Source organism: Sturnus vulgaris, chromosome 3 (genome assembly GCF_052056855.1).
Source record: "Sturnus vulgaris isolate bStuVul1 chromosome 3, bStuVul1.hap1, whole genome shotgun sequence".
NCBI classification, from domain to species: domain Eukaryota; kingdom Metazoa; phylum Chordata; class Aves; order Passeriformes; family Sturnidae; genus Sturnus; species Sturnus vulgaris.
In genome coordinates, this window is record NC_142245.1 from 91667420 (window position 1) to 91681835 (window position 14416).

The window sequence follows — 14416 nt, forward strand, 5'->3', positions numbered from 1 at the left end:
TTGGTTCATTTCACATAATTTAAAAACATAAAATTTAAAAACCACTATAATTTCCCCATGTTTGGTTTCCAAATGTTCCTCAAGATCAAGAAACATGATATAGCAGAGACAATGGAAATTATTCACTTTCTGTCTCATAGGGAAAAATGTGAAATTGCTTTGGGGATTTCTATCAGTTCCGGGGTAGGAATACATTCATTTGTATACAATTCAAGGTATTAAAAGCTTCAATCAGTTACTTTCTGCTTTTCAGAAACCTAAACAAATTAAAAGTGGTTAAGCAAAATTAATTTTTCACCTACGTTCAGCAAATCTGCTTTCGTTCATTTTCCTCAAGAATGGATCTTTGTTACAAGGAAGATATTAATATGGTACAATTTCCATCAGAACGTATTTTGCAATATGTACTATAAGTCACCATCAGTCCTTTCAAAAAAGGTCACAGTTAACTCTCAACAATGAAGTATTAAATGCAGAAAGGTTTCCTGCATGTCCTTCATGCTCAATCGAGTTGAAGCTCTGCTCCCTTGATACAGAGAACTTAGGGGTTGGGGCAGTGCTTCCCTCTAAAGGAGCAGCAACAGGAAGGAAAGGGTTCAGGTGGTCCTAGAAACTAAGGACCACCAGGCACTGCTCAATTTCCATCCTGTTAGGAAGTGGCAGGTACTCACCACTGCCTCATCATTTGTCTGCAGCACAAACCCATTCCACACATTGCTTGTATTTCTTCAGCCCGCCTTTGCAAACATCAGTGCAGCAGATTTAATGCTTAAAAGTGAAATATAAGCTACCCTATACCCACTTCTCCTCAGCCAGTGGAATTTTCTCAAGGAGAGATGAAAATAAGCAACCATCACTTGGAGAGGCTCGAGACCTCACTTGATGTGACTGGAGACGCAGGCCATGCTGAGGTAGGGCAGCACTTTTCTGGGATAAACATCCTTGTTCTGGTTTCTGGAGATAAGCAAACACAGCCCAGCACAAGAGAAGGAATGAGGTCTAGAAGCAGGAATGAGGTCTAGAAGCAGGAATGAGGTCTAGAAGCAGGAATGAGCTGCCAACAAAAGGCCGATGCAGTAGAGGGGCATCAAGACGATCAAACATGCCCAATGCCCTCCAACCCATTTCCAGAAGGATCTAGAAGAATGAACTGCATATGACAACTAATTTGCACAGAAAGTGAGACACTTAGCTCCAGAACAGACAAAAATTATCAATAAAAACATACCCCCACAAAACGCAGGCACACATGTGATCCAGAACCCTGGACACTCCCTCAGGAGGATTGATGCTAGAGCCAGGACTGGTGATCTTTCTTTCCTTCTTTCTCCCTCTCTTAATCTCTCCTTCCTCTTTCACCCTACTCCTTACTCAAAATCCACCACAGTGTGTTTATGCCATAAGGTATTAACATTCCAGTTTCCATGCTGTGCATATAATTTACTAATAAAACTGCAAGTTTTTGTAGACCCTCTGACTCTTGTCGTTCCTTTTTGACCACAGGCATCTGTGAATCTTGGGTACTCCCTTTCCCTTAAGGGTGGGACACCACATGGATCTTGTCCTCCAAGTCCAGCTTCATCAACATCTGCCTTCTTCATCCCTTTCATTAACCACTTCACTCTTTTTATTCTGTGCATTGTCACGTAGCTTGTCTGCTTTCAGCTGGGATACAGCTCTTAGTAACACACTGATGTTTCAGTTTTTCCTAACTAGTGTTTATTCTAAATCAAGAACTTTTCAATTTCCCTTGCTGAGCAGGTACACAAGAAGCTGGGAGTGAGCATGGTCGAGAGAGCTGACATGAGCCACCCAAAGCCATGAGCCATACAGTGGAACACCGTGCTCAGTATATGAACTGGGAGGATCTGGTCAGGAGGAGCTGATTGCTGTTCAGGTACAGTCTGGGCATTGGTCAGCAGGTGACGAGCAATTTTATTGTGCATCACATGTTTTTGTCAGCTTTTATTCCTCTCTCTTTCTCTGTTTCATTATTGTCATTACAATGACTATTATTCTTTCATTTTGTTTCAATTAATAAATTGTTCTTATCTCAACCCACAAGTTTGTTGGGTTTTTTTCTATTCTCTTCCACTGCGTGGGGTTGGGAAGGGGAAGGAGGGTGCAATTGTGTGGTACTTAATTGCTGTCTGGGGTTAAACCACAAAAATCTCTATTTTCAGGAATTTATAAAAAGCAAAAGATTTAATGCTGCCACTCTATTACTTAGTGCTTTCAGAATTAAAAGTGAATTGAAAACATTAGGCTTAAAAGGTTGGAATGAGGATGCCTTAATGATAAGTCTCATTGTGTATCCACACTAAATGTGTTAAAGGAGATTCACAGATGGGAAAAGCTATTTGCATGTTTCATGACAAATGCTGTAGTGTAGCTTGAAAATTAAATTAATGTTTGGAAGGGATTTCCAAAAATCATCCACTCCAGCATATGGATTCAAGTTCAGACTACTGCCAAAGCAAGACCATGATTTCATATGATTAAGTCCAGAAAATTTCCAAGAGTAGATAGTCCACAAATTCCCTGATTGTTCCAGTGCTGCCCTAATCCTTCTAACAAAGGAGCTTTTGCAAGAATTCATTCTGAATTTCAGTGTGAGCAGCAGGAATGAACAGTGAACATCTTCACAAGCATCACCCATAACTCACACATTCCTGAGGAATATCTTTGGAAAGAAATAGGTTTTTTCTAAATAACAGTCTCCATAGCCAAACTTATTTCTGGAAATAGTCTCTCACTTGTCATAACTCTCAGGTTATACCTGGGTATCACTCAGGGAAGTATCAAATCAATAGCATACCACAGAAAAATCTTTCCATTTAACTGATTTCTAGAGAGTTTCATGCCTAGAACTGTTTCCCAGAACTGCTTTGTTAATAAACATGGGCTGTTTCTCCATACTAACACTCTTTTTCTTGATGCCTCACCCAAAATTCAACCATTTGAATTGCCCTGTGTGACTTTGTGGCAACAATTGATCCAACTGTTACAGGGGTTACCCCAAAACATTAACACAGCCAATTGCTACTTTTTTTATGAGAAGCTTCTTTTACGACAATGTTCAAGACCCTACAGGAATCTGCTGCACTCGTCTTCTGAACCCCTGTGTGATCTTCTGTGGTATTGTTTCACATAACTCGAACCAAAAATGCACTGATGACACTTTTCCAAGACGGCTCTTTTCCCACTGATACAACCAAAGCCTACCTCAAATGTTCCAGCAGTGCCTCTGTAAGACTGGCATTAGCCTAAAGAAAAGGCAGCTCTTGCCTCATTGCATTTATGTTCAGTGACAGGATTAGAAAGAAGGGCAGAGCAAGATTCAGCGTTTCCCACTTTCTTTTGCCCTGTTTAATATCACATCAACAGTGCTAAAAATATGCTGCTATGTGCAGGCTCCAAGTTTATTCCCTCCTCCTCCTTCTGGGTGACTGGTTGCTGAAATAATCCGTGCCTCCACACAGTAGGTGTGCAACTCCAGGCATGCAAGAGGAAATGCTGATCTAGCTCAAGCTCTGCCTTGGTCACTTTCCTACACCTTTACAGCAAGATGCAATTGCCACCATGTTAGGATCTTATTGCTGTAGCACCTACAAAGCCTCAGTCCTGATCTACAAAGTGCTGGATTATTTCAAAGTGGCTCTTCTGAAGCTATGCTTTTTCCAAAGCTGCTTTAACTTGGAACAAAGTAGCACAAAATTACTTAAGTGTGTCAACTCACCCACCTGAACTCTGCTGAGAGTGACATGACAAAATCTCCCAGAGGAGCTAACACACACCCTCTACAGCAAGAGCTACAACCTCCCTCTTAGGTAAACAGGAATCATTTAAATATATATATATATATATAATCTTCTCTAACTCTATACTTTTGCGTTTATTTAATTTCATATGTCATGAGATGAGCACGATACTCAAACTTCAGCACCAAATTATCAAACTGACGAAAGGATTCAGGCAGGCAATGTATTTTTAGGACTTTCTTTTGTGGGTAGGGGTGTTCTTACCGGAGACAGAAGTTGAAGAGTCAAGGTGCAAAATAAACCAGTGAAGAAAGTGGTCTTAAACAAAAACTCACTTTACCTCTCACCTGAACGTAAATTGGCAGTCCAGCAGCCACCAGGCTGTCCTTTGCCAGGGGAAAGAACAGGCAGAGAGGAGGAGGAGAGGATTGTGTGTGTATGTGCCATTGGTTTGCTCATAGCGTGCAACCTGCTGATGTACCTGCATGTTCTGTGCTCTGGGCTGCAGCACTGGAGCACTGTGCTCCTCCCCGCGGCATCCCTGCCATCCTCACACACAGCGATCAGCACCTCCCCTCTCCCAGAAGGAAGATGTGACCTTAGTGATCCTACACCACCATCCCGGCTGGATGCGTACGAGGGTGGACACCCTGAGCTCTGCAAGGACACCAGTGTTATAAATTTACTCACCACAATCGGGCAGGTCAATCAACAAGGCAATTTATTAATTGGTTGATGAGGAACTGGCAAACAGCGCTGGGGACACGGGGAGTCTGCGCTTCGCCAAACACGTCCGTCCTACCCCTGGTCCCTGCCCTTTTATCGGCAGCTTCTGGTGGGGTCATGTCCTGCTTACCGTGCTGGGGTACAAGCCCGAGCAAGCCCCAACACGTTGGCTACCATTCGGGTAGCAGTGGCTACAAGCCCCCACCAGGTTTGGACAAAGCTCGAACGTGTTGTCAGGTCACACTCTTAGCAAGCAGGTAACAGTAAAGTCTGTTCATGTTTGCACAAGCCCGCATTTTCCTTATACATAAAAAGTGAATACAATTCATAATTATAGTGGCAAAATAATAAAAAGTACATAAAAACAAAAGCCAACAATTCACAGCAAAGTGATTTAAACAAATATAATGAAATCATTATATTTTCCTGTGTCTCATGTCCATGCTTTGAGTTTAGTATTTTTGTTTATATTGATTTCATGGTGTATTTTTCCTAATGACATGAATCACTATGTAACATTTCACACTAGACACCTGATACACAAGGAACCTACAGACCTGCCCCTCTCAGAGACTCCAAGTTTCTTCCCTGGAGCAGCAACCACGTCTCCCCAGGACCTTTCCAGGCTCAGGGGCTGGTGTGGCACAGGCTGGGCTCATCCCTACGAGCAGACACAGCTGCTCTGGGGTTACTCAGCCATGGAGATTTCTGCTGTGCCAAAGATGATCCCACTGTCCGGGCGTTTGACTCCCTGTATCTGCACAAAGAAACGCTCTTCCCTCGGCTCCTCTTCCTTCCTTGTGGCGATCCATGGAGGCCTTAGCACACCTCTCTGGCCACAGCAGGACCTGCCTGGTGCATACCCAGAGGGAGCATGGCAGAGCACTGCCCACGGGGTCCTGCTCCTGGCAAAGAAGCAACAGAAGGAGTGCTGCCATCTCTGACACCAGCCCTCATGGCACCAGAGCCAGGGTGACCTGGCACAAGAGTTTCCATGGCTGTACCCAGCCTTTCCTGCCCTGCCCACTCCTCCAGCCTCCACCCAGCTCTCTTATCTCCTGCTTTTCAAACACCACTTCCCATGTCGTACTCGCTTCTCACCTGGTTTACACACTGTTAAATCAACATCAAAACCTGCAAGCAGCACCTGCCATCACCTCATTATCAGCACCCTCCATTCTGTCTGGGCTCCTTTAGGTGGCAAACTTCAGGAAACAGGCTGCCTTCTTCAAGGAATCTCTACTTCCCACCCTTCCCGTGGAGAAGGCCTGATATTGACAGGACTCCTGATGTTGCTACCAGAATATGAAGATTAACAATTTTTTCACTTGGGTGGGCTTGATCCAAGTTGCCTTGCTCTGTATAAGCTGTATCCACATAGTGTTTGTGAAAAGCAAATGCTAAATCTCTGAATGAAGTCCTGCAACCCTGTCATTCAAAACCTAACCTTAGTGCATTTCAAGGAGTGCATGGCATCCCTTCTGATTCATATTTCCATTTGGTTGATTTCTTTTCTCTATAGAACTGTTCTTTATTGCTACTCTGTGTAAGAAGAAAGTAAGGAAAAACCCTTCCTATACAAACTAAAGTACAAAGGTTAGATGTTCCCCATTAAACATACCATTGTAAACATTATTTTAAATGCAAAAGTTCATGTGCTGTTTTTCATGGGAAGAGAACAGATCAAATAGGAGACAGACAAGTGTGAAATATAATTAAAAGGAATTCAAATAAGGCAATATACATTAAAGGATGAGGACTTCAGAATGAAAAGAGACTCTTGAGGTGAACCATCATTTCAGTAGGAAAACTTTGGAATTACTGTGTCCTTCTGAGCTATCAAAGCTATGAAAAGGAAAAGTATGTCCATCTACTTAGTCCAATCTATTTCATAGTGAGGCATTCTATTTTCCCTTCACAAAATGGGCCCTTCATTATCTTCCATTCTCACAGGCATCTCCACACAAAGACTCTCTTCAGGATTCTGGCTGCTGAGGAGTCTTCCTCCAGGAAGCAAGGACAAGAATTCTTTAACAATAAATTTCACAAATATTACGTGAAGTAGCCTGCAGTGGTAGAGAATTTTATCTTTATCTCATCCACAGTAAACAGTGAATGTTAAGGTACAATACCACTTCATAAAACTGCCTGTGAGGTTGTCTTCTCTGTTAGACTCTGAACTGGTCTCTATTCAATTGACATGCTACAATCGGAGTATTTTCAGGATGATAAAGACTTTGATCTTTTGAAAATATCTATAAAATATTTGTAACAAGGCATATAAATCCAAGATTGGTCTTAGATACACAAATACATATAGGTCATACAACTGCAACATTACAGAAATAACAGATGCTCACATGGCTATAGTGCTGCAAGGGACACAGGCTCTTCAGAAAGGCAGGGAAAAGAAGAAAATCTCTGTGAAGCAGCAGCTAAAATGTGGAAAACATCTGTACAGGTTAAACAAGAGGGCTGGGTGAGTGCTTGTGGGTCAGAATCAGAGGAGAGGTCAGTGAGGGTGACATCACAGTGGGACTGGGCTACAGACAGCACGGAAGGGCTGAGGAAATGGAGAGTGCTCCTCACCATTTCTTTAAACAACTCAAGGAAGTATCTGGACTGCACATCCTGTTTGTTTGGGTTTTTTCACGAGACTTAAGCTTTTGTGACACCTGCAGAAAACAAAATGGCACAGCACAAGCAGAGCAGACAATTTCTGCAGGGTGTCAAGGACTGCTTCTTGATGCAGGCACAGGATGAGCCAAGCAGTGTCATACACAGATGGAGTTGTTATTCACAAACAAGGAAGAAGTGGCTGTGGATGTTATACTCAGTGGCAGCCTTGGCTGTAGTGACTGTGAAATACTGAGGCATAAGAACTTGTGGGAAGCTGAGGAAGACAAGTACCAAAACACAAACCCTGGGCTTCAGGAAAACTGACTTCAGCCTATCCAGGAGCTGGTAAGTGGGATACTATAGAAGGCAGCTTGGAAACACAGAGAGAACTTGAGAAAGCCATTGTGTCCTTGAAAAGAACCTCTTACACCTACAAGACTGTTCATGATTCAGGAATACAAGCAGACTCATCAGGACACTGGTGTGGCAAAACAGAGTTTGCAACTGAGGTGAAGTGCAAAAGGGAAGCAGAGGAGGTGGAAGCAGAATATGAAATAGTGTACGTGTATGCTCTACTGAAATTAAATATGTAAACAGACATCCATAACAGCATGTACAAATGGTATCTGTACCACAGACTGGCACTGCTTCCATGCAGCCAGTTGACCTGACCTGCATGTAACAAAGAGTAAAGGGCAGAATCAATAAAAATCCAGGACATACAAAACTAGGGAAAAAATTGTGGAGGCAAAGAGAAATCAATCCATCAAAGAGAAAGAAAGGCATTAAGACTAAACAGGCAGAGACAGTTTGAAGTGGGATATAAGGGAGGCTGGGGCTCAGCTGGAAGGGGACAGGGAAAGGGCTGGGAGGAGAGGCACAGAGCTGAGGCATTCCTCCACTGTCAACAGAGCACTGTGGAACCCCCTGAGCCAAGGGGTCTCTGTCCCCTCACTGAGCATCCACAAGAATGTGACCTGCCACTGCTAAGGGACACTCTCAGCAAAACGTGTTGGGAGGATTTAGTTTTGAAATAACTGAACAGTGTGTGACCGACATGGGCGTTAGCACAGCTCCCATCAGTGGGGTCCCTGTTTGCTATTCTTAAAATTAGTAAATGATGCACACAGAGAAGGTCATTAGTGTTCCAAATGAAGCACTCTGCATTTTGGAAAAGCCGTACTTAATGTTGGCTGCTCAATTCCTTGTGCATGAGGATATGGTCTGCAATTAGATAACCACACTGGCTGATTACATTGCTATGTATTTTCTCTATGCATGAGTTCGAACAAAATTCCAAAGGGTTCCTTTGAAACCTTCCCTGAAGATCAAGTGGATTTTATACTTTTTTTTAAATTTTGAAAAATTTTCCTCATATTTTATATATCAACCACAAAGTGAAAATGAGGTAAGTGTTTAAAGAATTAATTAATTAATGAGAAAACTAACAATTAAAACAATAAACAATATTCCCATTAGAACTTAATGCTGAAGCCTTAGCAATGTTCTTTCAGATATTGCTCTTTAGATAAATACTGCTTTTTTAAAGAAGAAGTACTGTAAGACCATGTCATTACTTTCAGTTTCACTGCTTTCCTTATTTCCTACCCAATGCACCTTGCCTTGGTGAAGTTGTATTGAAAACTTAACTAACACACAAGCTTGCCAAAACTAACTTATCTGAGGCTGATAGAGGCCAACATTGTGATTAAACAGAAGTAAAAGTTGGCCCACTATGAAACCAAATGAATGCAACACCACCATTTAAGTGCTAAAATATTCAGTGCTAATTTGTTTCTTAGCAAGAGTGATGACCACTTTTCTTCACAGATTTGCAAAGCCAAGAATAAGCTGCCTTTTTTGTGATATCAAGAAAAAAGTCTCATTAATGCCAGGCAAATTATAAATTGCATTGCAAGCTTCAGCTAATTAGGAATAAGTTGTGTTTTGACTGTTTTCACTTTATCTTAATAATTTGTTTTGGTCACACCTCTTTTCAGTAAGTTTCAGACTCATTCCAGACACAAACAATTTCTTCTGCCATTTACCAATCTAAAGTTATGGAATATAATGTACAAAGATACAGCCCCTTAAGAAAAAATACAAGAAAACCACTGGTATTAGCTCTCAGTTTGGGTTATGACAACAAAGCAAAGTTTAACCAGATTTCAGTTTTTGCATTTCACATGTACACAAAATGCATTCACAAATTTCCATAATTTCCACAGAAATGTACTGTCATAATTAATTTAATATACACAAATGAAATTTTAATCTTCAAGGTCAGTGGTTAAAGGAAGACTGGAAATATTACAATAAAGTACAACAGATTATTTCTTTTACGTGCTTACAATTACATTAAAAAAATTTAAAATATCAAGATCTGTCAACATATCTTACCATTTGTTTTTCCTCTAAAGCTTCTCTTCCTGAGGCTTTGCTTTCATGTTTTTCTAACTCCATTTCCCAGGGGAATGAAAACCACCAAATACCCTGAGCAGAAGTGATTCAACCTGACTACATGTTAGATATCCCTGTACTTTTGGAGTAAGGAGAGAAAAGTATCAGGAGTGCTGTGGTGATTTCTGGTCAGCGTGTGTTTCCATTTATAGCCACCGAAAATCCACAAATAGAAGTGTGGAGAGAAGGCAGACAGCTGCCTCTGATAACAATAAACATTGGTTTGGTATCACAGCAAATTGTTCAGGATGGATTTTGGTTACCAGCCCCATTCACTCTCTCCTTTTTCCCCTCTATCCCAAAAGCTCATACTGAAAAAGTCCATGAAAATTAATAGCTATGTTTCAGTAGCAGCAACTCTCAGTAGCATCAACCTGTGTTCACAGAGATTATTAAGCACACAAAATAACAAATATAATTCACTGGCACCACATGTGCCAGTCAAGACAAAAGAATATAGAAAAACACTTTAAAATAGTGTTTCACCATACACCCTGTGGAGTGTTTGGGACTATACAGGAGCTATCCCTACATTCCCTCAAGCAGAGAGTACTCTGCTATCCTAATATCAGAATGATATCTTGCACTTTTGAAATGCAGGAAGAATTTCTAAACTTCTAGCAGGCACTGGGAAGAAATGAACAACCAACACGGAGCTGACAGCCATACGAGGGTGGTTGTGGAGTTTGTGAGCTGACTCTTGAAGAACAACCTGGCTCTGGTTCACAGTGATAAAGTCAGGAGGCCAATATTAGAAACTGCAGGGCTGGAGGAACCTCTCAGTGGCTCTGCTGAGGATGCCAAGGCTTACAACACACCCTTCTGTTGCCACATCCACATCATGTTGTCTAAGGTTTGATTCACACACAGGACTGGCTCTGCATGTACCAGCAAGGGAAGGCAAAGCATGAATTCAGAGAGTAACACAGAAAATGTTTGCTGCTGTTAAACAAGAATGTGCTCTCTGCTAATCTGTGGCTCATTAGACATGCTGTAAAGCTGGTTGTTTAAGCATCTCACTAAATCCCTAGTAAACACACATCCTTTCCACCTCTTCCTGTCAACACACTGGTAAAAGAGGACTCTCATAAAATAGATAAATAAGCAGATAGGATAAATGAATAAATAAATATTGAACGCTTTTTCATCCAGCATTTTTCAACAGCCCTAACTAGGCACACTCCTTTCTTCCTATTTCTTGATAGATGCCATACTCCCATGATCTTTAGGGCCTTGGATAGGAAGAAAAGGTAGCCAGTCATCTCCCAACAGTCTATATACCTTATATATGAAAAGCTGATAAAAACTTAGACTGTTCCTGTTTTGAAACATTGTTCAGAACAAACACAAAGTTACTTCAGTGACAATCGTTTTTCTTTAGCCTTTCTCTTACCTGTGTTTTTAGAAGTGTAAGACAACCATCAGAAGTGTAAATCTGGCAAGGCAAATGCAAAAAGCTGGTAAAATATGCAAGGGCTGCTGTAGCAGAGGGCATAAATATGAGCTTAACGTCATTAAGTAAAAATACACCCCACTGTGTCTCCTGGAAATGCTGGGACAAAAGGAGCAAAAGTGTCATAATACCAGAGGAAAGCTGCAGTTCTCCACTCTTCAGTGGGAAGGCAAACAGTAGTAAGTTCATATCTCCATAATCTTTTTTGTGAGGCTGAAACATCCCTGTGGCAAGGGACTTCATAATGGCTTTGCACCATTTAAAAACCTCAAAGGAGGTCTTTAGTGGGCTCCAAACAGCAGCTATGCTGCTGCATACATTACTGACCATTCCTGCACTATAGGTGAAGAGCCTGAAGCCACTCCAGTCCCCTTAATCTGTCCATTTGCAATGGTTTTAAATGACAGAAAAGGACAGGAGCACCCCAGGTGAGCACATTCAGCTGCGTGGCTCGGTGCCTTCCCAGCCCTGTCCCTCTGGTAGCTGGGAGACCCTGGATGTCTGCAGGCTTCCAGACAGCAGCTCCCAGGGGAGTCACTTCCTCCTTGGGAACAGATATCCACGGCAGGAAAAGAGCAGGCTCTCAGTGGTGCAGGAAACCAGCAATGCAGTGCTCAAGATGTATACAAGCAAGCAATGGCAGATTTTTATCTGGTGTTTATGCTGTGTAACTTAGCACTCATCCTAACTACCCTAAAACTTAATCTTTAATCCCATTTATAGTCTTTATTTGAAGGGTCTAATACTATTTTTATGTGTCAGCTCACTCTCTGATATCAAAAACAATCACTACAGAAAGATACAAAGAATTGATTATGGAGTGAACTGTACTCAGTAATTTAATTGATAAATAAATAAGATAATAATTAATAAGATGCTGATGATAGTGTTTAACAAGTGGGTTTACCATTAACGTTCTTGTAACAGCATCTAACAGCATTCACTTGAGAACCTCCACTTCTCATGAATGGAAATTTATATTCTGAATGCATCATGCTGTTCACTGTGCAACTGCAAGGCAGTTGGAGCAAACTGCATTGGAGATGGGAATATGACAAAAAGGCTATGAATGCTAGAGAGTATGACACCAAACTTCATGCCATCACACTAAAATCAAAGAGCCTAGGAAACACTGGATGCAGAGCTCTTCTGTAGCCTGAATGCTATTATATAAAGACCCTGGAGATAGCATAGAAAAGCTGACATCACCTTATTATCTACCACACCTTGCTCAGCATGGCATTTCATCACCAAACCCAAGGAAAGACCATGATCCTAACCATCTGAGAATTCGGTTTTATATAACCATGAGAGTACATTTCTTATTCCTAAAGAGAAATAATGGTTATTCTATTCCAAGAACTTTCTGAGACACTGTTAGTAACTGTATATTTCCTCTTTTACTTCGCAAGGGGAAACATAGCAAACAGGTGCTAAGTAAAAAGCATGTTCTAGACATTGCCTAAATTGCTGTGCTATTTCCAATCGCTTCTTTTTATTACAGTTACTCATCTCTTGACACCTGTTTCTCTTCTCAGAGCAGGAGAAGAGAAAAAAGAGGCCAAGAGAAGAAGCTGATGGAGGAGAGGGCTGTGGGCTTTCTCATAAGATGCAAGTGCTGAATATCCCAAAAAACAGTATTGTATAAATTAGGCATTTAAAGAGATGTGTTTTCTGTGTTCATTTGATCTGCTATTCCTGGAGAAGGAAGCAAGCGAGTATCATGATGTCTGTGTGTTACTCTCAGCCGTGTTTTCACTCTTGTGGCTCCTGCAATTCTTTAAATTTGAACATTTTCATTTTCAGCCTGGCTCAGCAGTAGCCCAGGGCTGCCAGCCAGTGGCTGCACCACACGTCACACATTTGCACTACTGCTCTCCTAAGCCTGTGGCTTTTATTTGCTCAGACACATCATAACAATTCAAGAGAAGCATTAATTCCACCCCTGATGTGGTCAATGAGACTATACTAAGTTGAAAACCATCTACTTAAGTCACACCAGTTAAAAACCCCAAGACTATTACAGAAATTACTCTCACAGTGATTTTTAAAGCTCTAAAAGAGCATTACTGTCCCACACTTCAATCAAAAAGTTGAAAGGAACAACAAGCACAAAACTCAGTAGACTGTCTCACTACTTGTTACGGCCAGTCCAGCAGATGGCACAAGCTGAACTGTCCAGGTTATTTCTGGTGCTCACCCTTCTCTCAGCCCCATCGTGCCCTGCCAGCAAGCATTCCCTGTGTCACCCCAGGTCACATGCACACGCCTGGAAACGACAGGACCCAGCAGCATTTCCAGCTGGTATTCCGTGGCAGCATCCCTGCAGAGACAGCATATGAAGCAGGCTTACCTTCCAGGCAGCCGGGAGCCAAGGGTGGGAAGCTGATCCTTAAGAGAGATGGGTCCACATTCCTGCTGCAGCACCCGACAGCTGCTGCTGTCACTCCCTGGTCCACCCTGCTGGCTCTGCAAACACTCACAGAGCAGGAGATAGCAGGCGTGGAGAAAGGAAAACAGCACAGGCACCACAAGGCTCTGCTTTGTGCACGGGGAGGCAGAGTCGTGCATGTCATGGACAGGGAGCAAAAGGCTCCTTGACAAATACTCGCCAAACGAAGTTTGTTTATGTTTGAGGATGAAAACAAAGAAGGTTATTTCAACATTACAATAAATTGATTCCAAGAGCTCAGAGCCTTTTTTGACATGGCAGTCCATGGAAGCTGTACGTGCGTTCTTCTCTTTGCAGGTCTTTTAAGTCAGTTGTTTGAAAGTGGACTGTCCTTGTGCTGGCAATGTCCTACATTTACTGTCTCCCAGGAGTACAGATAGGAATGGAAAAACAGACTTCTTTTCTGTCAGATATCCATCGTTCCAGCTGTATACATGATGTCCCTGAATATTACTGCTATATCCCAGCAAACCAAATTATCCTGGGCTGTAAAATATACATCAATAGATTAGTTATACCAAAAAAAAAAAAAAATCTTCCACCCCATATTGATTGCTACTGTTTGCCATGCCTTCCTCCACAACAATGGATGTAACAGTGATGGGATGGGGCTAATGAAATACATTAATACAGCATTATATACCTTTGTAGCTGTCTTTTAAATAATGTGGCAGCTGAGAATGAGGAGAAGCCCGTTCCCCACAGAAAACAAGTGACTGCTCCATAGCCAGGCAGTAGCTTTTTCTAGTCACCTCCCAGGTCAGCAGGAAGTGAGGGCACAGGATATGAGCTGTCATGAACAAACCAACTCCCACTGAGCCTCTCCACCTTCTGTCTCTGCCCATTCTTATCAAACAGCCAAACCTCAAAATAGACATTACTCAGTGCTGATAAAGACACCAGCATCTGACCTTTACTTCTGCCTCTGTTTCACAGAGCAAAAGC

The 14416-nt window shown here is 42.0% G+C and overlaps 1 protein-coding gene across 1 annotated transcript in view; it reads right to left on the reverse strand.

The window, feature by feature from the left end:
- The window catches only part of MLIP (muscular LMNA interacting protein), a 108020-nt gene extending 93869 nt beyond the window's left edge, over positions 1-14151 (reverse strand). Inside the window, exon 1 of the mRNA XM_088162269.1 lies at positions 13373-14151. The gene's annotated coding sequence lies outside the window, so the exon portion shown is untranslated. The remainder of the gene's footprint in view (positions 1-13372) is intronic.
- Positions 14152-14416: the final 265 nt, after the last annotated feature.